This window comes from Suricata suricatta, chromosome 13, assembly GCF_006229205.1.
Source record: "Suricata suricatta isolate VVHF042 chromosome 13, meerkat_22Aug2017_6uvM2_HiC, whole genome shotgun sequence".
Taxonomy (NCBI): domain Eukaryota; kingdom Metazoa; phylum Chordata; class Mammalia; order Carnivora; family Herpestidae; genus Suricata; species Suricata suricatta.
Genome location: NC_043712.1, coordinates 75,365,918 through 75,393,356, shown reverse-complemented (window position 1 = coordinate 75,393,356; position 27,439 = coordinate 75,365,918). Strand labels below are relative to the sequence as shown.

The 27,439-nt window shown below is 37.3% G+C and overlaps 1 long non-coding RNA gene across 1 annotated transcript in view; it reads right to left on the bottom strand.

Annotated features, from left to right (window-relative positions):
• Positions 1-3,348: 3,348 nt before the first annotated feature.
• LOC115276493 overlaps positions 3,349-27,439 on the bottom strand; it is a 25,396-nt gene continuing 1,305 nt past the window's right edge. The window contains exons 2-3 of the long non-coding RNA XR_003901963.1: positions 5,233-5,393; positions 3,349-3,433 (exon numbers count right to left, since the gene is read on the bottom strand). This is a non-coding gene — a long non-coding RNA (uncharacterized LOC115276493). The remainder of the gene's footprint in view (positions 3,434-5,232; positions 5,394-27,439) is intronic.

Sequence of the window (27,439 nt, the reverse complement as noted above, 5' to 3'; positions counted from 1 at the left end):
AGACTCGGTGATATTTTCTTTCAGATCTCAAGACCAACAAAATATTTGCTTCTAAGACAAGGTGACAAGTATTTTTAAATACTTGTTTTTCTCTTTCCCATGGTTCCTGGGAAGTTTAGAGCTAATTTATTTTTAAGGAATTGCAATAGGTTTTAGGAAACGTGGATTAATGAAATCTTTTTTATCTTTCCCTTTCTCTTCAATGATTGATTTGTCAACTAAAAAACACAAAAACAAACAAAATATTGTGTTAATTTGTGTATCACAGAACTTTTGTGTTATACTGTATATTAACTGTCTCCTCTTGAAGTGTGAATAAATCATTTTTATATACCTATTTGTACATTTTCCTATGAACAGCACTGAACACAAAGTAACTTATTCAACTAATTCTTGATAATCACATAACACATTTGTCAAATTATTTTTTCCATAGTATCTGAGTTTTGGCATTTAAAAAAATATGTTATTATATTACCCATTTAGAATTTATTCTTTATATTTTATTGGGCTGGTCACTTAATTTCTCATTTTTCCATTTATAATATATAGCCAAAGGAGTTTCTTTCTCTGGATTATAGAGCATATCCAATGAACTAACATATGTCAAATCATATGTCATAAGTGATGAATGGGTAGCCTAAATTTTTATTATCCCTTCATATAATAAAGCACAGGAGAGCTAACTTTGGGGCAATTTACATTTAGGATTAATTGAAATTTAATATTAATTAGAACATGTGGAATTTAAGTGTTTTCTTTTTGAAATTAGCATATATACAATGGTTTGAGTAAATTTCATAAGTTACTTAATGTCTGTCAATCCAAAACACAACAACCTTTGCATAGGCTATGCTATTTGGCCAGCATCAAAGAACGATAAATAAATACTTATCAGTTTCACTCATTTACTCTCCTCTTACCTTTGTCTCACCAAACTAGACTTATTTTGGATGATATTTTTGATAAGTAGCATGTTTTCTTTTTATTTATACAGTTATTATTGTATTTTTTTACATACTCATCACCTTTGTCTGAATCAAAGTTATCTGTCTTCAGTCGCCACCCGTCACAGGCAGAGAATCCGTCTACTCAACTGCCAGAAACATCACTTCATAATGATCCAAGCATAAATTGACACATTATAAACTCTATTTGTTAGCAATCATATAGGAAAAAGAACATTTTAAAAATAAAATTAGATCCCTCCTGCTTGCTCCTCTCTGTAGTAAAAGAAATCCAGAGTACTGAAATCTGATCTACTCATGTAACTAAAATATATTCAAGGGGAAGCGTATAGTGATTTTTTAATATATGTTTTGCTACATTATTTTCAACTAAAAGTAATCTTTTAAAGATGCATCTTAGTATCCCAGATGGGAAAGTAGAAATGGAAAATAGGGAAGATATTTCACTTGGTTTTGGAAGGAAAGCACATCAATTAACAGATTTTAAATTATTGGCCTGCTTTCACAAATTAATGTATTTTGAGGCAGTGTGTATATGTAGAAAGGAAGTTTCATAGTATCTGTTACTATTCCTTTAAGAACTGTAACTTCTGTAAGAAAGTAATGAGTTGAAAGAATTAGAAAGACATCAGGAGCCTTCTAACAATTAGAAGAATCTGTTAATTAGCACAGAATATGAATCTTAAGCTGCCTTGCTCATCAAATCATTTATTTTAATGAAGCAATGTGGATCAGAAACCTTACTAACACAAAAAATAATTGTAAGAAAAATATTTAAATACGCAAAGCTTTCTATGGAAATATGGTACAGGACTACAGGATACAGAGGCCCTTAAAACTGCAATTATCATGACATGTACCTTCCTCTGAGGGATTCGGTGAGAACTAATTAACTGTGATTCTCTTTATGTTATTAAAGAAGAGTATGGAGCATGTCTGACATTCCACAAATGCTGCAAATGGTCCATCAAGCTCACCGTCTGAAGAGGTCAGAGAATCTAGGAGTGGTGTAGGGTCAGTTTAAATAGGGACCATGGTGGGGGGGGGTGCCTGCGTGCTTAGTCAGTTGAGCATCCAACTGCAGCTCAGGTCATGATCTCTCAGTTCATGGGTTCAAGCCCGGTGTCGGGCTCTGTGCTGACAGCTCAGAGCCTGGAGCCTGCTTCGGATTCTCTGTCTCCCTCTCTCTCTGCCCCTCCCCTGCTTGCACTCTGCCTCTCTGTCTCTCAAAAATAAATAAATGTTAAAATATTTTTTAATAAATTTTAAGAAATAAATAAGTAGAGACCATGGGAGTTCACTATATTCATGATTATTGGAAGAAATGAGAAAATTCTATCAGAACCCATTCAGAGTTCATTTACTGATATTTCGTTGGATTTTAAAATATCAAGCAGAAAGAAAGTTAAAGAAGAATTTGTGAATGCAGCAGAGGGTTAGAAGAACATAACATCGAGAACTGAATGTGCACCTGTATGCATTCTTACAAATGAATCTATCATTGCATGGCTTACCTAGTTCCATTATCTTTCAAGAATCAGCTTTATGTGCCTAAACAGCATAATTTTTCTTAGTATCTCTATAACTTAGGCATTCTCCCCTCCCATTAGGATCCCCTCCTCTGTGCCCCTACAGTGCACACTTAGTTTTTTAAATGAATATTTTCTGTCTAATGTGCAGTGCAAAATGCTGGCTGCCTGCTCTACTTACACATGGAGTGGCTCTTTGTGAAGTCTTGTTACCTCCTCACCTAAGAAGGACATTCTGACATAAGTCTAAAGTAAGAGAGACAATGAGAGGATGAAGAAGAGAAACAGCAGAATTTACTTATTCTGTAAGTTTAGTAAGACACAGTAAGCACAGTTCCTACTGCTCATAATACATTTAGAAGTCCCAAGAAAATGTTGTGACTTTTTTAAATCAGTGGAAAATGAAATTTTAGCTTAAAAATTACTGAATAATATAGTAATTAGTAATATATTGTTTACATGTGATTGTTATCAATAATTTTATATTTACATATTACTATAATTTACATATTATTCATATAAAATTGATATATGATACATGCAATTTACAGATTTGTCATATATAATTGTTGTTTTTAAAATATTTATCTTTAGGGGCCCCTGGGTAGCTCAGTTGGTTAAATGGCCAACTCAGGCTTAGGTCACGATCTAACAGTTCGTGGGTTTGAGCCCCACGTCAGCCTCTGTGCTGACAGCTCAGAACCTGGAGCCTGCTTTGGATTCTGTGTCTCCCTCTCTCCGACCCTCCCCTGCTTACACTCTGTGTGCTTCTCTCAAAAAATAAATAAACATTAAAAATGTTTTTTAATATTTATCTTTAATATTTATCTTTATACTGATACAATCATACTCTTTTATTAATTAATTAATTTTTAGTGGAGGAAGAGACATATGCAGGCAAAAGTGGCTAAAGCCCACAAAGGTCATGCTGCAGCCCTGGAAGAGACAAAAAAAAAAAAAAAAAAACAGAGGGAGAAAGAATCAGTTCCGTCAGTGAAGGGAATCATTTTCTAGTTAAGGTGTGAAATGAAATGCACTGTGGTATTTCCCATGTGACAATATGAAATGCTACCTGTACCCAAAAGTTCAGGGAGTGTTTCTGCTATTCACTTTTCTATCATCATATAACTTAAATTGCTTATTCTATACTAACGAGTGTTCAGATAATAAAACTACATAAAACTACATGTAAAACTAAGTTCACATGCTATTGATGAATAATAACATATTTATTCTAAACAGTTATTATGGTAAGGAGCAGTTTAATACTAAAGAAGAGTTAATAATGTTTTAGTTTCAAATTACTATTCTTATACATTAAGTCGATGAAAAAGCCACTGGTGGAGCAAGTATAAATTGATATAACACCTTTGGGAAATAGTTGGTAGTGTCTGGTAAAGCTGGACATATGCACACACCGTGGACTGACAATACCATGTCTACATAATGTACGTACATGTGCGCCAAAATATTCAAGAATATTTAAACCTGGAAACATCTCCTATATCCATCAAAGCATAAGTATAAATAAAATGCAATGTATTCAACAATGGTATACTCTACAGCAATTAGAATGAACTAACTACACATCAACACATACAACTACAAGTGAGTTTTATAAATATATTGTTGAATGAAAGAAATCCTATAAAAAAGAACGTATACCACCCTATAATTTCATTTGTCTGAAGTTCAGAAGCAAATGAAACTATCCTTCTAGAGGCTGGGACAGTGTTTCCTCTGGCATGAATAGAAGAAGCTACAACTGAAATCACCAGAATGGCTACTAGGTTTCAGAAATAACCTCACTTTTTGGGAGTGATTTTATTCACCGTATTCACTTTGCAGTAATTTATTGAGCTTATGACTTATGTACTTTCATTATATATATCACATTTCAGTAACTAAATATTTTTTAAGTTAAGGTAAAACTTCATGCAACTAAATTTCTACATTATATTTAATACATTGTGTTAATATTCCATGCAAATAAAATATAATAGATTGGAATTTTTCTTAGAAGACTTGCTAACTCACGGAAGAAATTATTAAAGAAGAAGCAAGTGTGAATTATTCTGACATGCTTTTGCAGGGATAACTCATGTGGTTACGGCACAGGGGCAAACTTCTGACATGATAAATGGTGACAGAGAAAATTAATTTAATTGAGATGAGGATAAAATCAATGCAGTAGATTAACACATCCCCTAAATTTAAAAATCTATGATTTTCCCCTTTAAAGATTTAGTTATCTGTTCTGAAGTAGTGTTATGATTTAATTATAAAACATTCCAAGGTAGAGACTTACTAAATTGATGGTTCATAACCTGTTTCTTTCTAACATTGTGTGTTAAAGCTACAATATATGAGAAAAATATTCTAAAAATAATTTTAGAAGTTAAAAGGAAAGGGTAGCTTAAAGAATTAAGTCATATTTGACAAATATTTATAGCTTGGAAAGTCTAAATAGTTTGATGGCTTCTGTATTCTCCCTGACACATTTTTGTCGAAAATAGATTAGATAGATAAATGGTAAAATCCATGCTGGGCTCTGCTTTGGTCTGCATGCTACTGAGCAATCATCAAAGTTATCCAGTAATTTAAGGGCTAGACCTATTATTATCTCCTAATGATTAGGTCAAGTCAGTCAGGTTGGAGTCCTCATTAATATGACAAGGGTGTCTGAGCCACTGCCCCTTAATAACTTACAGCACAGCAATGTAATATTTAATCACCTTATGAGCTATAGGTTTGCAGTGAGCCTCCTCAGTCTCCAGCATGAACATCCTGCTATGCTCAGCGCAGCCCCTTGAAAAAGCCTCCTGCCAGGCAGCCATATCTATGTTTCAAATAGAGGACGGACTTCTCTTCTGACAGTGTCTCATCATCACCTGGCCTAGAAGATTCACAGAGAATACTGAGGAAAGTATAGAAATATGATTAGCTACAATTTAGGCTATACAGTATTACCTTAAGGCTCCCAGATGACTTGTCACTTCTGAGAAATCCACGCATACGAGGAGACTTGTCAAATGCCAGTAATGTTTGTGAAAAAGTAGAGAAGGTAAGCCAAACTTTCAGTTCATGGCCGACCCACCTACCAGCTCTTAGCTGAGGTCCTCATTCTCCTGTGGATTCTATTTCCATATCCCAAAGAAACCCATTATCTCATCATTATTTATCATATCAAACACCTCCTTTTAATTTTAACTTCAATAGATTTCCTTTTTTTTTTTTTTGGAGTTGGGGGGTTACCCTCCCCTTTCCACTTTCCTTCCATCTATTTTTATAAAGACATTTATAACCTTTGGGAGAAAAGGAAACTGTTTATACATATAATTGTAGCTAAAAATCAGATTACTAATTCAGTGTAAAATGTTTGATCCAGAACATTGTTAGATATTTAATTACTTGTCAAAAAAGTAAAAAATACTTCTTCAGCTCTGAGTCCATTATGCAAGTAAGGCCTGCTACTGAAACATGAAAACAATAAAAGCTTTGATGGCAGTAGAATTTTGACTGATAGACTCTCAAAGAAAGAAAACGTGCAATAATCAAAATATATTCCACAGTTGCTAGTATCTTTTTCAGATATTTTTAATGGAAAACCAGTGGTTAATTTGCACAGAAAAGGAGAGATTGTGCTTCATTTTCTTTAAGATTAAAGCCAAATTCTTCATCCTAGAATTTTACCATGGAACCCATGGTTTTAAGGAAACACTTTTTTTTCTAAGTTTTTAAGCTTAATTGTTCTTGAAGGAGAGAGAGAGCATGAGTGGGGAAGGGGTAGAGAGAGAGACACACACAGAATCTGAAGCAGGTTCCAGGCTCTGAGTTGTCAGCACAGAGCCCGATGTGGGGATAGATCTCACAAACCTCAAGATCTGACCTGAGCCAAAGGTGGATGCTTAACTGACTGAATATACACTCTTTTTTACATGAAGACAAAAATTGAATACACAAAAAAAAAAGGATCACAGAGCTAAATGGAAGAGGTAAAACTCTACAACTTTTATAATACATAGAAATAAATCTTTGTTATCTTGGGTTTGGTAAAACCTTGTTAAGTATGACACCGAAAGCACAAGCAACAAAAGTAAAAAGCAGATAAATGAGACTTCATTAAAGTAAAAAAATGCTTGTGTTTGAAAGTGACACTATCAGGAAAGTGAAAAGAAAATCTCCTGGAATCTAGAAAATATGTACAAATCATGTATCTGATAAAAGATCTGTTTTCAGAATACATGAAAACAACTCAATAATGAAAATATAAACAATGTCAATTTTTAAAATGACCAAAAGATCTAAATAGAGATTTCTCCGAAGGTATATAAACATGTGCATGTTTAACATTATTAGCCATTATTGAAATATGACAAGATACTACTTCAGATCCTCTAGGCTGCCTATAACCAAAAAGACAGTAACACGTCATGTTAAGGATATGGAAAACTGGCATCTTCATACGTTGCAGGTGAAAACGTTATGTCACGGCTGCTTCAAAGTATTGGTTCCTTAAAATGGTAAACATAGAGTTACCATATGATCCAGCAATTCCACTCCTGGGAAAATACCCAAGAGAAATTAAAAGACGCCCATCACACAAGAGCACATATTGAATGATTCCATTTATACGCAATGTCCAGAATAGGTACATCTATAGAAACAGAGTAAATTAATTATGGATTAGAATTTGGGGGGGAGGAGAGTAAATGAGAATATGGAGTAACTGCTAATGTGTACAATGATTCTTTTGGGGGTGATAAAAATATTCTGAAATTTACTGTAGTGTTAAGTTGAATAAATCTGTGAATATACTAAAAATTATTAAATTACACACTTTACATGAAAAAATATAGTTAGGAATTATATAAATGTTATCTAGGGGCTCCTGGACAGCTCAGTCAGTTAAGCGTCCCAACTTCTGACCAGGTCAGTATCTCACAGTTTGTGGGTTCGAGCCCCACATCGGGCTCTGTGCTGACAGCTCAGAGCTTGGAGCCTGCTTCAGATTCTGTGTCTCCCTCTCCCTCTGCCCTTCCCCCACTCATGCTCTGTCTCTGTCTCTCAAAAAAATAAATACATAAATGTTGAAAAAAAATAAAAAACATACTCCTTCCCCTAAAAAATGTTATCTATATGCTAAAATGTGAAAAGAAAACTCCAGTTGGGAAGGAATATGCAGCAGCAAATGAGTGATATGATACAAAGGATTCTAACAGACATGCCTTAAATTGCTGAAGGATCACAGCCGAGGAAAATTTCAACTTATTTTCTATGTCAATGACACAGTCTTACTTACTGCCATGTGTCTATTATGCATGTCCCTGACACTGTGTGTGTGTGTGTGTGTGTGTGTGTGTGTGTGTGTGTGTACTGTGCGCAACAGAGTGACCAGGCTAGATTCAGATATATTTGGCTCACGGAGTACTGTGACACCTCAGTCACCCAGAGAGCTATTTTTATTTATGATTCAGCACAGGGCATAAGCAGTGGGGTACTGAAGCTAGGTCATGTCAGTCCGAGAGAGCTGAATACAGGCACCACTTCCCAATTCCATGGATACATCAGTACCCCGAAATTGTCCAAGCTGGAGTATTTACACGTCGGAAATCTGCAAATACTACAAATCAGGGCTCCCCACCCCCTCCCTCCACCACCCTTTAGCCTGTTGTTTGTTAAACATTTGCCAGCATACCACTGGGTTTAGGAGTTCTTTTGGAAAAGTGACTCACATAGTATCACACTTGGGATTCAGATATATTCATAAATGCCTGGAAAATTGAGGAAGTCATTCAGAAGCCAAATTGCCTGAGGACACTATTGAGTCTCTGAGGGGGAAGAAATATGTCATAACGGAGTACAGAATCTGGCATTATAAGCTGTCCTAGCAAAAGAAGCTGAGAATCAGGAAGAATCAAGTGTTCTGGGTAAAACTCAAAGGCACATCAGCACCTTGGAAGGAAACAGCTTTGGAGAAAACTGAAAAGTGCTAGACACAAACTTCTGGAATGACTCAATGCTCAAGTACTCGTGGTATGGGCTTTTTGTAAGACACGAAGAGGAGATGCTTTGGAAAGACAGCCTACCACTCCGATGAATCGCAGGGATGAGGGGCACGTTTGTGCAGGGGCCCCTCAGCCTGAATGGAAGGGGCGCTGAGCATCAGGGTGGCTGCAGTGACAGGTGGAGATTGTTCAGAATGAAGTGACAGATAGCAGGACAGCGTCTGGAGCAGCATGGTGACACCTGCATCAGCAGGAGCCACAGCAGCAGTGGGGCACTGGAGGAACAGCAAAGAGGAGGAACCTTAACTTGATGTGGTAATTCATGAGCGCTCCTCCTTGGAGACTCTATTACGCTTGAAGATTAGGGAATTTTCAAAAAGAATCTAAGCAACCAAAGTGTATGGGTGTATCTTCCGGGGAGGTAGCTGCTACCACATTAAATTGATCATACATCATCTATCATAAAACTCATACCACATGTCAGAATTCTTTACTTTCCAATATCTATCCCATAATATATTGTCAGCTCCGTAAGGCAGAATTTATTCTGTTCATCTTAGCTCCCATGGCAATCAGAGGGCGGAGTGTGAGCATTCCATGTTTGTTAACAACAGTACGAGCTAATAATTACTCTGTGTAACATTTACTATGTGTGGGGCGCTAGTAGAATTGCACATTAACTCATCTGTAGTTTATGAGAAGGTATTAATATTTTCCCATGTTAAAAATAAACTAAGGCACAGAAAAAATAAGTAACTTGCTTAAGGTCATAAACCCTCCAGGTAGATAAATCAATAGATAGATGACAAATAGATGATAGATAAAATAGATAGATAATGGATGGATACATGAATGGATGGATGGATGGATGGATGGATGGATGGATGGATACCATTCAGAAAATCTGCCACTTCTTAAAAATGTGCCCTAGGATTTTTGCAAAATAGGTATAGAAGGCCATTAAAAGGTAGTAAAATGAATTTAATGGATGGCAGCTAGAATTTTTTTTTGAAAGAAGAGATCAGAGTACGTAATGTGTAGCAAATGTGAGTTTGCTCTGTGAAACCTCAATTTCAATTATGTGTGAGTACAGGCATGTGTTTGTGTATGCAGGGGCATAATGTATAATGCAGCTCTCCCGTGGTTTGCTATCAAAATCTGAAAAACTCTAATCTAGGCTATAGTATCTTAATAGTTTATTCAAGACTATCATGAGCATGCAGTGTTCAATAAGGTAGGTATTTAGAGGAAACTTCCAGCGTATAGGCTTGAAGCTTTCCTAACAATTAAAAATACTGAAAAAAATAATTTAAACTAATGAACTAAAATATTATATATGTAACACTATGATCTGATTTGTCTTCTCAGAAGAGATGTTATAGACATTGTAAGGCACATATAAGGTTTTAGGTGGTTTTTTTTTTAATTTTTAAAAATTGTCTCTGTAAGACAGCTCTGTCCAAAACATTGTGGTCCTGATAATAAATGAAGAAAAAAAATGACCCATGAGACCACCTCAGATGCATTATTGAAGTTACGATCCGATCATCACACCACTCACATTTCTACATGGAGAATGAGATGATAACAATAATGAGTCATAATAAATGATTAAACAGCTCTCCTCTCTGGAGCAGTCTCCTCGTGATGAGGAAAAGCCTCTTCTCCACCTCCACTCATGAAAAGTGAAAATACAGAACTGCTGAGACCTTTCAGAGAAATAAAGAAATTGCCCAAGCAGGAAGTTGAAACCAATGCCAGTAGTACTGGACCACTGCTCGGTACTGTTTTGAATAAGAAATTATGTAATCACCGTTGCCCTCTGCTCCTCCAAAACGTCTTACCCGTTGCTCATTGTAAAAGAATGAGAAATAGGCATAGTTCAAAGATGGGAATCGGTTCTTCCTTTTTTTGCATGTTTCTTAACAATTGTATATGTATAAGTATTTTACAAATGAAAAACTTTATGAAAATATCATTTATTTTATTACCTAACTGGAATATTATTTCCACAAGTCAAAGGTGAGGAGTAGTACCTTTTTATCTGTAATTTATTAAAATTTATCTAATTTTCCTGCAGCAGCTAGCAGTTCTTTAAAATATATATATATTCCTACAATAACAAATGCCTTCTAGTGAAACGCGTTGAGTCTTGAAAAGCAGGAGTACCGTATTAACTGCATGTCGTGGCTACGCAGTTTTGTATATCTCATCCCATTTTCATTTCATGAACTTAAGTCTCTAAAATAAGAATTATTACCCTAATTGTAGGGAAAGAGGATGAAGTTATTTGGCTAGTAGACGGCTAAGCTGCGGATCATCGTGAGGTCTCTGTGTTTGCAGAGCCCACACTCACTCTTACGAGCGGTTGATCCACTACACCAACCAACGTGGAGAGAGAAGCATAACCTACGGGTATTTTGCTCCGTTTTCAGAGGTGATATGTTATCGGAATGAGAGGGACTGATCCATAAATAGGAGACATTTAGGCACTAGAGTGACATTTTCTTTCATTATTTCATTTCATGTCATTTGCCACATGTTGGTCTCTAATCCCGTGCACGTTCCAGTCCCTATGTAATATTCAGTGTGAAATTCTATGTCAGTATATTTAAACTTCCAAAAGTCAGTAGGTTCAGAGTTGTGATTCCCATAGCAACCATAATTCCACCCCTTTGTTTTTATATAGCATTTGTATAACTGGGGAAGTTGTTAAGTTTTATATCTTAATATAAATATGCACTCATGTTGAGTGTCTTTTTATAGTTGCTGTGGGAACCACAATTTAGAATTTTCTTTGCATTTAAATTCCCAATCAGATAACTGCAATCACTGGCATTCCTCTAATTTTATTGGAGAAGTGGTAATGGGAAAAAGGAATAGTAATTTTATTATAAATTCCCATAGTTTTTATTTTAGGATATTATTTAACTGCCAAGGGGAAATTAAAATTTAAAAAAAAGAAAGGGAGGAAAGACACATGGCCTATTTTGAAATCAAATGGCAAAAGGAAAGAATACCATGGCAAAGAAGCGTAAAGTAACTTTAAGTATGTGTAATTCCCAAATATTTTGAAATATTTTGTTTCTTATTGGTCAGAGTGGTAAGTGTTATAAAGACCTATTAAGTTCTTAGATCTCTTAACAGCAGGCATTGGTGTGCACAAGTAAGGAGTGCCATGAGTGTGTGTGTGTGCGTGTGTGTATTGTGTTCTACTGATTGTATTGTATGTGTGTGCACGTGTGCACATGTGTGTGATGCACTTCTCTTTCCACTCAAAGGAAGAGTTTAGTGAAATTAAAATATTTGCATATGATTCAGCATCCTTATAAGTCTTATGGGACCATAATGTGAATGTGTGTTTAAAGCCCAGGTAGTTTTTATTTAATAAGAGCTTACAAAAATCTTGTATAACAGTGTCTGATCAAAGAAAGGAGTTTGAAGTCAGGATCGATAATCAGGCAAAATCAAACATAATTCATAACATTTTCCTCCCCTAGAGGAATCCCAGTTGGTTTTTGCCATTTCTAAAACTCCCAAACCACAATTTAAAAACCATTAGTGTAGATATATCTCCTCGATAGAAAATAAACAAAGTATCATGACATGGTAATATATTTCTTCAGTATATTCTAGACAGCATTTCTGAAGCCATTGAGATGGTAATGTTGATGAAGATGGTTCCAGTTTTATTTTCCAAAAAAAAGGGGTGGGGGATTTTGATAGGGATATTGTTGCCTCACAGTTGACTAAATGATTTTGTGAATTGTAAACTCATGTCCTTTCACTGTGAAATTGTTTCTTTGTACATTTTTCCTACCAAATTAAACCGACAAAAATGATGGGGCATTAGTGAAGTTGAAGAGAGACAAAACATGCAGAGCCTTCTGGCTTCCCAGCCAGGAAGACAGAAAACCCCTCACTTCATAAGATAAATCCAGGTCAGTGTTTTTCCTTAGGCTCATAGGTCCACAAACTGGATTTTTTTCTGGCAGCTTAGAGCTGAACAGACTTCAAGTAGCTGACTTATTCAGCCAAATTCATAGGAGTTAGGATGTAAATCCAAATGCCAATTTATTAATATTTTGTGAACATAATGATGGCCAAGTTGTCTGTATTACTTGTGAAAAAGTTTGTCCATTATTCCATTCACTTAAATTAATCTCCTTGAGGAGGCTAATTTTAATTGGGCGGTTGTCCATAAAGCCTGGAATCAGAATGTAAAGGGTTAATTGAAAGATATGAATGACAAATGTCTTCTCCATTGAATTCCTGTATGCCAAGACAGCTTGAAATTCAAGATGGTGGCAGTGACTGCGTTAAGAGACAACCGTAGATGTTGCTGGATGTTAGGTCTCAAATCCCAGAACTAGTCAGCACGGGTCTCATCCTGCCCCCTGGCATCCTCCACAGATCCATTCATACTGCCCTTAGAGACACATTCATGAGCACCTAACACAATAGGGTCTACATAAAGAGAACTAAACTGAGACCTGTATATGTCAATATGGCCGAAATCCTCTTTTGTAAAATTCATAGATGGGAAATGCTTTCCTATGACTCGAATGAGCACAAGATTCACAAATGACCATTTGACCCAATGAACACAAACATATTCAATGTACAAGAAAAAAGTTTAAGTCTGTTTTGCAGAAGTTGACCCTGACATGTATGTAGTCACTATTCACAAGAATGTATGTTACATTTTTATATATGCACAAATAAAAATATGTTTTTACATAAATGTGTATGGTTCGTGCTTTAACAATCTTTCTTCCTTCCTTTTACATGGTTCCCCCATAATAATAATATCCTTTATTATTTGTGTTCTATTATCACCTTTCCTATGTTCCCTGGCTCCATATCATAACAACAAGAATTCTCCTTTCCTGTTTACCCCCATGGACAATCCTAAAATTGGAACTATCAACTTGGATAGTTGCTACCCTTTGAGAAGCTGTAATAAAATGACTTATGCTAGATTGATTTGAGACGTGCTCTAATCTCTTTTCTGACAATCTACGATCAAAGTTACAGCCCCGCCATAATCTTTGAGTGCTGTGGGACCTTGAAGCAAGATTCTCTGATAGATTCAGAGAAATCCAACTGCCCTTCTGGCCCTCTTCATAACAGTTAATGGCCTGCACAAGCATGGCGTCAGCATTTCAAAGGAAAATAGTAAACACTGTGTTTAATTTCCCTATATTACAATATCCAGGGATTCAGAGGTAGGAGAACCTTCATTAAACTGATGCGGTTACTATCGCTATTTTCAGAAGATGGAAATGCTGTCAAACAGCGCAGGCTGCCATGGGGGTGGTGGTCACTTCAAAGACTCCGCCACAGGATAATGTTATATAATTTATGAAAACTGTTGCTCTGAGGCAGAAGTTATTGTCACCAAAACACAGTCCGTCAGACGGGGGTATTAGCCCCTGGAGTGTGACTTATCTGAGAAGGACTTTAGTTCAAAATGCAAACTCCTCTATCTTTATATTGCTTCCTACTCTATCTTGGGGCACACTTTAAATTGACTGACAGACATAGAAAAATATTTTAATTCCAAGGAAGTTTAATAATAAAATCAAGGTAAAGTCTCCATCAGTAAAACATCTACTAAAATAATAAGATGGATTTTGTCAAATAAAAACTATATAGCTGTTTCCCACTTAACCTATATTTCCTCTGTCATCTTTGTACTTGTAGTTTTTATTCCTTTTTCACATTTAAATCCCAGATGAGGAATAAAATTGAAGGAAAAATTTGCATATTTAAATGAATGCTGTCAAATTTATTGGGACTAGGATCAACTGTAGATTACCAGAAAACTCTGGAGGGTGAAGGAGACATTTCAAAATCAAAAAGTTTACTGTTTTTGCCATCTGCAACATTCTCCAGTCCAATTTCCTAATTTTCTTCACTTTGTTTTCTCTATGGAACTTTTTCCTTCTTCCACTGCAATCACTGGGGTCTGCTCAATTGGGAATATGTTGTCTCAATTTTCATCAATCTCACTATTACCCATTCTCACCCACTGACGCAAAAAAAAAAAAAAGTCATCAAAAGTAAAAGAAACCATCCAGAGTCATTAACTCCCCCTTGGACATCTCCTAGGGACTGTTTTCTACTGCTCTAATTCACAATATCTGAAATTTGTGACTTAGGGACTCAGCTTCAACTAAAGAAAAGATCATCCAGGCAAATCACCTGGCATTTTATATTATCTGTGATTATGCATCTCTCTGCTACACTAGGTAACTGGCAGTTGACTGTGTGATGGTATCTCTACATCAAAAACCCAGCTTTCATGTTCTAGTCCTTTTACACGTAATATAGCAAAAAGAAGTCCCTAATATTATCCACCCCGTTAGTCTTCAGTGTGACTAAAAAACTGATTAAATAAACACTAAATTGACAACTTCACTCATTCAAAATATATTTAAAGAGTTTATCCTACAAAAATTGTATTTCAACTACACAACATACTAAAAAGAATGGGGGAATGGATGTCCAAGTGGCTCAGTTGGTTAAGCAGCTGACTCCTGATTTCGGCTCAGGTCATGATCTCATGGTTCATGGGTTCAGGCCCCAATTGGGCTGGCGCTGATGGTGTAGAGCCTGCTTGGAATCCCCTCTCTCTCTCTCTCTCTCTCTCTCTCTCTCTCTCTCTCTCTCTTTCTCTCTCTCTCTGTTCCTCCTTCTCTCTCAAAATAAATAAACTTTAAACAAATGAAATGAAATGAAGGGGGTAAAGGATGACCTTTGCCTCTGAGGTATCATAGTCTATAGTACCTGAAATTAGTAAGATTAACAAATCTATATGCCTGACATACACAAGGAAGAAGGAAATAGGAAAAATCTTCCACCTTTTAGCAGTCCCCAAGAAGAAGAAATGATCAATGAAGTGGCAAAATTTAGAATATTGATTGGACCTTCTTTCCTGCCTCTTCCTGTTGATATGAAAAGGATGCTTTCATTAGATATATAGAGCAAAGTAACAAAACTCGGCAGCTTAAAACAATGAATTTTTAACGTCTCACACAGTTTCTGAGAGCCAGGACTCTAATCGTAGCTTGGGTGATTGGTTATAGTTCAGAGTCTCTCATGAGACTGTGGTCAAGATGTAGGACAAGTTTCCAGTTATCTGAAGGCTCAACCGGGCTGGGGTGGAAGGGATCCACTCCCAAGCTCCTTCATGCGGCTGCTGTCAGGAAGCCTCAGCTCCTTATCAGACAGGTCCCTCCACAGGCCTACTCAACAACTGGTTCTCCCAAAGTAAGTGATCTAAGACAGAGGGGGACCAAAATGTCTTCCACAATTTAACCCTGGAAGTGTCTTACCATCACTTCTGCTAGATTTATTGTACAAATGAACTCGGTACAAAGCAGGAGGAAACTAGATGAAGTTATAAATCCCAGAAGGACGGGATCATCAGGGGCCATCTTAAGACCCCAGTTCCCTCTCCTCTCTATCACCGGTGAATTCTCCACCCCACTCTAATACATGCTAGCTCTTGTTTCAAGTTCATGTACCCTAAAGTTCAATCACAAGGGTTTGGTTATGGGTTTAGGGGAGGTTGAGACTTGAGGTTAATCTACATGATTTAAAGTTATTTCAGCAACACTAGGATATTCTCATTCTCATTTTTGTATATAGTTACCTTGATGGGAGGTTATTTATAGGACAGAACTGGGAAATTCTAGATCTTTTAGTTAAAACTCATCATAAGCCATCAAAATTCTTGCCCTATACTACATATAAATAGATACATATGTATATATTATGTGTATATGCATTTTTTAACCAACATTAATTAAGATTTCATTGGAGACCTACTGTGTTTCAGCACTCTTTTAGATGCCTACGATACATCAGTAAATAAGCATCATACAAAAATCCCTGCCCTTATAGTACTTACATTCTAGTGGGTAAGACAGATACCACAAATAAATAAATGAATAGACCATACACTATATTAGAAGATGGTAAGTCTTATGAAAGAATACAGCAGTGGAAAGGGGATAAATTGTAGGACAGGGGATTGTGATTCTTAACCAAAGCCCTAAGGATAAACCAGGTTTAACAGGTCACATTTGAGGAAACACTTGAAGAAAGTGATAAGAAAGGAAAAGGATAGAAGGGAAGGGTTTTCAGGAGAGGGATGAGCCATGCCAAAGGGCCTGGGTAGGACCATCTTACATGCTTCACCAGAGTAGAGTAGGAAGTAATGAGGAGTAGAAGGTGATGAGATCTGAGAGGTTACAAAGGAATAAGTTTTAAGAGGCCACTGAAAATGTTGGCTTTTAGTCTGGGTGAAATGGGGGAGAAACTAGATAGTTTGTTTTGAGCAGAGGAGAGTAGATAAAAACTAATTCAATAAGGAAGTTAAGTTATTCACTATACATAAGCAAGCATAGGGAGATATTTTAATCTTGTTTATGCCCAGTGTTATTTCCATGTCATGGCTCAATTCCACCCTCCACATTTTACCCTTTAAAATTTGGCTCAAGCATTATCAACTACCTCTCAGGAGAAAGGAAGCCTTGAAAGGTAGCATGTACAATTTCTGTGATATATATACTTTCTGCATGGCTGATTTCAAGGACGGTTGTGTTTAACAACCCACTCCTGGAATTTTAATAGATCGTCCTGAAAGCCTATCCAAAACAGCTCTAGTATGTCATGTTTGTGCCCCACAGAGCAAACGCCAAACACAGTGACTGTGACAGTAGTTATTACACACATAGTTAATGTATTCATAACAATGATTATCACTTCTGAGCACCTATTATATATCAAAAACATAACTCACCCTTTATCAAGTATTTCCTGAAAAGCCTTGCAATTGCACAGACAGGAAGTCATTTTTTTTCCGTATTATAGACAAACCTACTGATGTTCCTGGAGGTAAAATAACTTTTTCAAGCTCACTAGCTAATTGATACGTGGCAGTCATGATGTGAACCACAAACATTTATGCCCTTCAGGCTGTGCAAGATAAATGACTCTAACCTGAAATTCAAAGAATCCAGTGTCTACTATGTACCTATTATATACATTTTTATCACTGTGGAATTGTTTAGTGAAGAAATATAGCATTATTATCAATTCAGCTGATTTCCACTAAATATCACACATTCATTTTGCACCATGCTATGGATACAAATCGAGATTCTGCTCTCTTGAACACCTTTACCTTCTTTCCTAAAGAAAGACCTCTGAATCAAATCAACAGCACCACCCTCACCATCCCAACCCTTCACGGTGCACTCTTTAAAATGAGCTTAAGTACCAACTATCCTGGGAAACTTTTTTCTCCTCCCTCTTCCTGGCTCCCCTCAGAATGAAATAGATGCTCAAACATTGTTTTCAAGTATCCTGTGAACATACATAGCGTCACACTAAAACACATGGTTATTTCTCTTTTCTCCATTAGGACAAGAACTTTTATACGACAAGGGACTGTGTCTAATTCATCTTTACATCTCCACCACCTGGTGTGAGATGCACTTTTTCTTTTTCTTTTTTTTTCTTTTTCTCTTTGTTTGAATAAAGGAATGGTTAAACAGATAAATGCAAGGTTCAGAGCAAATATCATCATTTTATATCTGCTATTTCTACTTATATATGTAATTCCACAATGTCACAAATTCATAATGGTATTTCAGCTATCGTATATTTCAAAACCCAGAATAAAGCACTGGCTAGATGCTTGAGCTCCTGAGTGATCCTGCCTGCTCTGAGCTTTGTTCTCCCCTTTACCAGCTGGGAATTTGCTTCATCTTTCAAGGCTCTTTTCTTAACTTAAAATGGAGATGATTTTTTATAAGAGTTAAATTAATACATATAAAACACATAGAAGAAGCTTGGCAATTATAAAATTCTAAACAGGCATGCCAGGGGGGCTCAGTCAGCTGAGCCTGAAAATTGACTCTTAAATTCAGCTCAGGTCATGATCGCATGGATCGTGGGACAGAGCACAGCATGGAGCTCTGTGCTGGGTGTGGATCCTGCTTGGGATTCGATTTCTCTCTCTACCTCTCTCTCTCCCTCTGCCTCTACATCTCTCTCTCTCTCTCTCTCTCTCTCTCTCTCTCTCTCTCTCTCTCTCTCAAAGAAGAGGAAAAGAAAAGAAAAGAAGAGAAAAGAAAAAGGAAAAAAGAAAAAGAAAAAACTAAATACATAAAATGTATTTAGTTAATTAAAGAAATGTGTCCATTGCCAGGGCAGTGATTTTTTTTTCTTAATAAGACATTATCATTTATAATAATAAAAATAATAACAATTTCTACTACTGATTTTCCCACAAAGGCACATATATTAACCCCAAAACCAAACTTCACATTCTTTTAACTACTTTCTCCAAGAAAAATAACAAGAATAATCCGATGCTGATCTCACATTGACTTTGCTCTGTTACCTGTCTACTCTTCATCAGCATGGGAGATACATGAGAATTGGCATGACCTTTTCAGCCCTGGGTCATGCCACCAGGGCTGGGATGAGTGGCAGGGACCGTTTTCATACAAAAAATAAGCTGGTGATGACCCACCACATCTGAGCTCTCACTGATATTATTAGGCTAACAGCTATCGTTAACACAAATTAGGTTTCCTAAATTCTCTTATGTCTGTCCTCTCCTTTATTCCATCCATGTAAACTTGAGCTTAAAAATATAAGTATAGGGGTGCCTAAGTGGCTCAGTCGGTTAAGCTTTGGCTCAGGTCATGCTCTCACGGTTCATGGATTCGAGCCCCACATCTAGCTCTGTGCTGACAGCTCAGAGCCTGGAGCCTGCTTCGGATTCTGTGTCTCCCTCTCTCCCTGACCCTCCCCTTCTCGCACTGTCTCTCTCTGTCTCTCAAAATTAAATAAAAACATTGAAAAAATAAAACTAAAAAATATATATATAATTATAAATACCCTTTTAATAAATCCTATTTCTGGAGTGTTTGGGTGGCTCAGTCAGTTAAGTTTCCAACTTGTAATTTTGGCTCAGGTCATAATCTCACAGTTCAGGAGATGGAGTTCCCCCCCCCCCCCACCCCCCGTGGGCTCTGCAATGATAGTGCAAAGCCTGCTTGGGATTCTCTCTCTCCCTTTCTCTCTGCCCCTCCCCCAACCATGCTTGCTCACTCACTCTCTCTCTCAAAATAAATAAATAAACTTTATAATAAATAAGCCCATTCCCTATTCCTATAATGGATTTCCTTATTGCTAGTCATTTTGTCCAATCTGGTTTTCCTTCCACATGTTGTGTTAACTAGAATATAGCTTTAATATAGGATGCTCTTTTCTTCTTTCTTTTGCTTTCCTTAATGAGATTTCGTATTTTCTTGAGAGTCTTGGTTCCAAAGTATGGTTACTGTAATATATGTCCACAGTTCGTAGAGTTGTATAATGTACAAAAACATTTTTGTGAGCAAATTTTGTTGAACAGTCACCGAATCTGGTTGTGTCATGAGGACTGATAATTCGTGAAAATCCCTTAAAACTAATTCTGAAAATCATCATCACAAATTCTGTATTACTTTTCCTTTTGTGATGATATATCTCTATATGAATAATCCAGATAATTAACCTGACTCTGTACACATAGGAAACTTTGGATGGTTCAACATATTTTTTACAACCAAAAATACAGCTCAAATATAGTTACCGAGGCTTACTTGCTTCTCCAACTATGCAGTTCTCAAGACTAGCTTTGATGGTGACTTATTATTAGTATTAGAAATCAGAAGTACAAAATGAGAGATTAAAATGCTCTGGACTTTTATTTGAATATGGCCTTCTTTTTCCCTCCTTTACCACTTCAAACATTACACTCTCCTGGTTCTTCTTATGCTCCTTTTATAAAAACATTTAAATAAAACATCAGATTGCTTCCTGTCTGACCATGGGCCCCAGGCAGATTAATCCCACTTCGCATCCATATACTATTCCTTTTACCACATGTGGTGTCAGCTCCTTTGTTAATGGCCAACTGAAAGGGTGTGATGAGAAGCAGAAAAAGGGAAGATTTGCTTCCATTCACCTCGAGAAAAGGAGGACTATTTAAGGGAGAATAAAAGGAAAGGGAAGCTCTCTGCTATTCACCAGCTTCACTGGAAATCTGTAGTTAGGTCCACTTAAAACAAACACTATTTAATAGAATTTAGCTTTATTGAGACCTGTTTTTAAATGGGCAAGTTTATCTAAGAGGACACTTTTAGGATATGGCCCTAAAGAACACTCTGCGCTTTCTACTATCCTCATCACTGTGGCTTCGTTTGGGATGTGTGCCGTCACGTTAATAGCGGACATCAAGCCTAATGGAGATGTGCTGGGGTTCTGCAGAGTGTGAATTATTAACTCAGGTGCATGGGAGAGCATTAAACAACTCTGCAAGGCAGAGGCATTGTTTAATGCTCTGTTTGTATCTGACTCCTTTTTGTTTTCATACACCGATGGAAACCAGGTAGGAATGCTAACAAGAAATTTCAAATAGATAAGAGAGAATTTTAAGCTGTTGTCATCAGTCTCAGCTTCTGTCAGAGCATGAAGTAAACAACTTCAGATGAATTAGGCAACAATGAGAGAGACGCAGGGTACGGCCCAACAGAAGTCAGCATCAATGCTCTTCCTGCACAGTCATTACCAACGCTCAATTAACTAAGCCTTAAATCCAAAAGAGACAGAGGTCCAGTCCTTCTCTTTTGTTTCTGCAGCTCTTGAGAGCCTATTAGAGAAATTGAACTAAGAAAGGCTAGCCAATTTTTTATCACATCACTTTTACACTGAAATACAGACTTCTTCAGAAAGTATCTCATTCTGATAGTAAAATCAGAGAGTCAACATGAACAACACAGAAAAGAACACTCTTGCTGGGGAAATTAGGGCCAATCTGAGTATTTTAATTGACAAGCTGATTAAAACAAAAATTCATGGAAGTAATACGTGTTTATCCAAATACCTTAATCATTTCATCTTAAATCATAGAAGACATACGTGCAATTGCCAAGCTTCTAATGTAGAACCAAGCTTTGTTTTTTTTTTCTTTTTATAGTAGGGGCCCTCCCAGAGTGTAACTTCCATGATTTTCAGGATCCAGGATTAGTTGGGTTTTTGTTTGTTTGTTTGTTTGCTTGTTTGCTTTTTAGTGGAATGAAGATTCAAAGGCTGTGAACAGCCCTTATAATGAATATAACAACTACTCTAATTAGCTACTACTCATGCCCTGCTAGTCATTAAATAAAATAATCTGAACATCATCTTTGCTTGTAAAGCAATGTGAGTAAACACTTCCTCCAGATTTTTAAGATATTTTCTCAAATATTTTATCATTTTTTCATCCACATTTAACAGCATTTTTAGCAACTTATCTTTATCAAGTTTTTCTGAAATAGTCACCTGCTTTGATAAAAGCAACTCTTTTTCTCTCTACACTTCCAACTGATACATTTATAAACCAGTTAATTAAATAATAAAATAGTTAATATTAAATAATACAAGTATAAGTACAACCACCAAGGAAAGTTTGGGAATAAACCACTGGGTCTTGGGAAACATGTAATTGAACTTAGAAGTATGTGCACCTCCTAGAAAGTGTCTACAAGATGCAGGCACTTGGTGAGTCACACACGGAAATCAGGGTGTTAGAACATACTGGAATAGAAGAATAAGAAAATACCAATTAATCCAGAAGATCAGTTACCTGGAAGTTAATTAAGAGAGCATACACTCTACTGTTGCATTAATAAGTACAAAGACAAAACTATACATGTATTGTCATATCCCAGAACATAACAAAAGTATATGTAATAAAAATCAGCTCTAAGAGAAAATTTGAAAAATGTGCTCAACTTGCCCAAAAGTATTTGCTTACTCAAAAGTATCTGACTCAAAAGTATGGGTTTCACTCACGTAAGGAAACTAAATTACAATTTGATTACTACTTAAGATCAGGTAGTAAATCCCAATAGAAAAGGAAAGACAATGTAATACTCATTGGAGCATAGTTAAGGTGGTTCTTTGTGTTAAGTGTGTTACGTATATTTGCACCAGCGACAATTTTGCTGTGGACACAGAGATCCAAAATTGAATGTCTAGATGAGTGATCCTCAGTGACTTTCAGTATGTATAACAAAACACTGATAAATCAAATGCACCTATGTAGGAAGACTTCTAAGACGCACTTCCCCACAGGATCTGAGCCCTAGAGGTTAAGTACATTTTCTCCTGGGTATTCATACACATACTGATCTGCATACTTCTCTGAAGTCATTTCATAGCTATAACGAATGTCTAAAATCAGTTCACCTTAAAATTAGAGAGACTGTCCTGTTTGGGTGGGCCTACCCTAAGCATAGGAAGCCTTTAAAGGTGGAGCATTTTCTTTGGCTGGGAGAAGAAGAAATCAAAAACAGAAAAAAGTATAGCAAATGTTATTTTATAAAAAATATGCAGGGCAGTAGCAGACTTGGAGTTGTTTTCTGGGGACATGGTGAATACTGAGTGCTGTTTCATGGGTAGGCTAAGAACAAACCAAAGGATCCTATGTGTGGTTCATCATGCATGGCCTATAACTGTGGACAGACGTCAAATTACCCTCTGAAATCCAACTTTAGCAATCGAGTCTTAATGACTATTAATTATCCATTCTTCTGCATTCTATTGAAATAGCAAAAAATAAAACTGAACATAATAGCTGGTAATCTATTTAGACAGATACAATAGAGAGAGGTGGCTCTCAAAGTGTGGTCCCCAGACAAGAACATCAGCATCCCTGGGAACTTGCTGGAAATACAAACTCTAAAGCTCTATCCCAGACCTACTGAATCAGAATCTCTGAGAGCAGGCCCAGAAATATGTGTTTTAATAAGCCTTCCAAGTGATGCTGATGCATGATCAAGTTGGACAACTGCTACTAGATAGACGCTATTATTACTATAACCTCAGTGCCTGCTGCCGGTCATCCCACTAGGGACATTATAAGCCCTGTCTGCCTCTGTGGGAATCTTTGTGTGTCCATTTTATGTTTTTCGCATTCCTTTCCTTACCATCTTCTGCTTCTCTGTGAGTTTTCTCTCCTCTAGAAGGTGGATGTGATATTATTATAGAATAAACCTATTTCGAATACTGTTTAAAGTGATATTTTGCAGTTGTCAATTGTGTAATAATACAATTTAATAATTTCAAAAGCCAGTATATGTGAACAACCTTGTGAAAGCCCAAATGTCCCATTCTATTTTCTTTATATGTATATGCAAGCAAGTGGCTTTCAAGAGAACAGTGGTAACACGCCTCTTAAGTAAATCCATGCATAAATAGCATGGGATTTCTTAAGTCATTTCACTTGTGCATTGGCACATATTTGTTGCTATACTGCTGCAAAAATGGAGACTATTGTAATAAAATATATTCTACCAGAACTTAAAGTAGCTCATATCACCCTAAGTGTCTTATGAACCCATTAATTATAAGGCGAAAAAAAAGGATAGAAGATAAAATGTGTAGGAGACATAAATGTTTAACCACCACATAGAGTCTGAATAATTAATGGAATGATACCCTTTAGTGCAGAGTCCCATATCTTTAAAACATAGGAAAATATGAGTGCACTATTTCAATATTTAAGCCAAAGTAAGTGATGTAGTTTCTGCATGCGAACTATATGTCCGGGCAATGGATTGAACAAATGCTTCATAATAATAAAATGGCTTTTAAACATGAATTGGTCTCATAAGGTATAAGGATTTCCCTAACCAACACAATTTATTCAGAGTCAGATTAGCAAAGACAATTTTTGAAGCAATAATATTCATTACCTCCACATTTTATAATATTGCTAGTTTAGTGTAGCTGAAGTGCTCCAGTGTGTTTAGACTGAACTTTCATCACGTCTAAACAGCTTAACTGATAGTTACTTGATAACTCTTTTATGAAGCAGTTTTTTTAATAATGCTTTCATATTTCTGGTTTATGATGCCATTAAAGTCATCATTTGTCACATTAGTAATAGAGAGATTCTTAAAATATCCCTAGCAGCAATTCAGGATGGCTTTTAATGTCAGCATAAATTCCTGTATTACTAAACTAGCTATTTGAAATATTAACAGTGTTGTTTGCAATTTCAAAATATATATGACAACATAAGTATAGAACGTAGATTCCTGGTTTAAGGAAAATCAGTTAGAAACCTAAAGGAATACAGCTAAAGTGGGTCGGCTTGACCTTGTGATAGGATTTAAAAGCAAAGGGAAAAAAAAAGTTCCTTTCATTGTGGAAGGATCAGGGAAGTCTCTGCTACAGAATTATTTATTCCCCACAGACTAAGCAATTTAAAGTGGGGAGAAGAAGAGGGGGGTGGATTTCAAATTTATAGTGAACCTATCTCAATCCAAATGCTCATGGATGTGGATTTTTTTTAGAAGTTAAAACACTGTATGGCATGTTCCCTCGTCCCCCACTCATGTTGCATCTTGATATGGGGAATTTTTCTAGGGGGCCATGGAGAGGCCCCAGAGCTCTAAACTTGGATTGGACCAGGTGTGCGTAGTGGGTTTATGTCACACCATCCCATTGCTCTGTCAGCTGCTCCATTCTCGGACACAAATGGAGTATTACGTCCAAGAACTCCACTATTGGGCTGCTTTGGAGATGGGTTTCTCATGCTGTGTGGCTCACTCTGTGTCTGCAACTTATCAATGAGATAAGTTTTGTTTTGTTTTTTTCCTTCCTTAATGAGTGTGTGAGGACCACAGACCTGACCTTCTAAGAGGAGTTTCTCTTCACAGAAGTGTAGTGAATATTATGTTTGGTAGGTAGGTGCATAATGAAAGCTATTGCGGGCTTAGGCATATGAGAAAAGGTTATGTTTGTAAAATGGAGACGTTAACAGAAAAGAATCCTTTGTTACGAACGATGGGGGGGGGGAGCCAAGATGGCGGAGAGGAAGGGAGCTCTGTAAACTTCGTCTGCCCCATCGATCGAACTGAGAAGGACATTACTCTCATCTGCAAGAGCAGAAGGAGAAAATATGGACTCCAGAAGGAAGAGAACCTGAAGGATACCTGAGTGAGTGAGTGAGTGCAAACTGGGGAGATTGGAAAACAGGCCAGCCCGAGACGGGCAGGGGAGGTGGGAACCCCAGCCCAATGCAGGGCAAGCGCACGGAGCCCAAGAGACAAAGGGAAGAGACAGAGAGACTGAACACACTCATAGTACTGTCTCTGAGGAAGAGGTCAAGAATGCTTAACCACGCTTGGAGAGAGAAGCTCACTCCATAGATAACTGCTGGGTAGCCTAAATCCCGAACCCAGGTGGCGCAAGGGAAGGAACAGCTTCCAGCCCTGCGCCATCCTGGCAAGCAGTCGGCGACCACTGCAGCGGCGGTGTCAGGGGTGCTCACTTTGACCTCGGTTTTGGGAGTGGGAGCACGCACCTCATTTCCATGGCACATCTCGTCCCCAGCATTGGCCGTGCGAAACCTGAATCCTGGGTGCCAACAGGGAAAAAATAGCCCCCACCTCTGCGCGATACCAGCAGAGAGTTGGTGCTGGTGGAGACCTGGGTGCCTGCGCGCAGGCTGCAGGAGCTCCCAACTCATTCCCAGCAGCTCCCGGCACCACCTCCAGCAACAGCTACACCCTCATTCCTCCCCCAATGCTAACGTGATCCCTGCCAGGGGTTGGGTCTGTGACAGGTGCACACGCACATCACCTCCTGCTGCACATCTCGCCCCAGGCAGGGGCAGCCAAAATCCCAGCCTGAGCCAAGACAAATTGATTCCTCCCCCTAAGAAGCCAGCAACCAAAACAAAAACATCTCATCTGTGGTAGCATAAAAAGTGCATGGACTGGAACTTTGAACCGAGACAGGCCTGGAAAATACAACTCAGCTCAACCTTGGCAAAAGGAGATCGGACTCATTAGAGTGGCCTACAGTTCACAGTTCAGAAGAGCATGGCGTGACGCCTGCCTATCTAATCTCTGCAGACACCAAGGTGGAGCCTCTGAGAGCCGCCTCTAAGACCTACCACATCAAACCACGCCTATCCAAAAGGGGGAAGCTGCTGTTTTTTTTTTTTAGTTGTTGTTGTTGTTTTTGCTATTTTTTAATAATTTTTTTCTTTTTTTCTTTTCACTTTTTTCTGTACATATTTTTTATTATTATTACTTTTTGTTACTTAGATTTTTTTTAAATTTTTACTCCTTATTTTCCTTTCTCCTTTTTCCCTTTTTTTTTCTTCTTTACATTCTTGCAATCCAGATATATTCTCCTATATCTCATCCCTACCTCTCCCCTCAACTGGTCATACACTTTTAGACTGTCCACTGTCCTTTGTTGTGTCTGACCCCCTTTAATTTTTTTAATTTTTTTTAATTTTTCTTTTTCTTTTCTTCTTCTCCTCTTTTCGTCTCTTTCCTCTCCATTCTCTTCATTTTCTTTCCCCCTGTTAATGTGTTTGTTTGTTTGATTTGTCTGTGCGTTTGTGTGTTACTGTTCCCTCTGTGTGTGTCTGTCTGCTTTCCTTCTTAGGGCTACACCAAGAAACAAGCCGAAGTGTGCATGACAGTGAGTCCCAAATACTGATGAGTAGGGAAATAAAATATTCAAAGGCACAAGAGAAACTGAGAGACACCACTAAAAGAATATTTCCTGAAACGACAGGCCCTGGACAGTCAATAAGCCTCCTTTAACAGAGAAATATTAACAGATGCACAGTGCACAATGAGCTTTCTAAAGGTGACAAGAGACAGAAAACTAGCAAAAATGACAAAACGAAGGAACTCTCCCATGAAGAACCTCCAAGAGGAAGTCACAGCCACAGAACTGCTCAAGACAGATCTAGACAACATACCGGATCAAGAATTTAAAAAACTTGTCATAAAATTAATCGCTGGGGTTGAGAAAAGCATCAAAGAATTAACTGATGAGTTAAAAAAGGCTATAG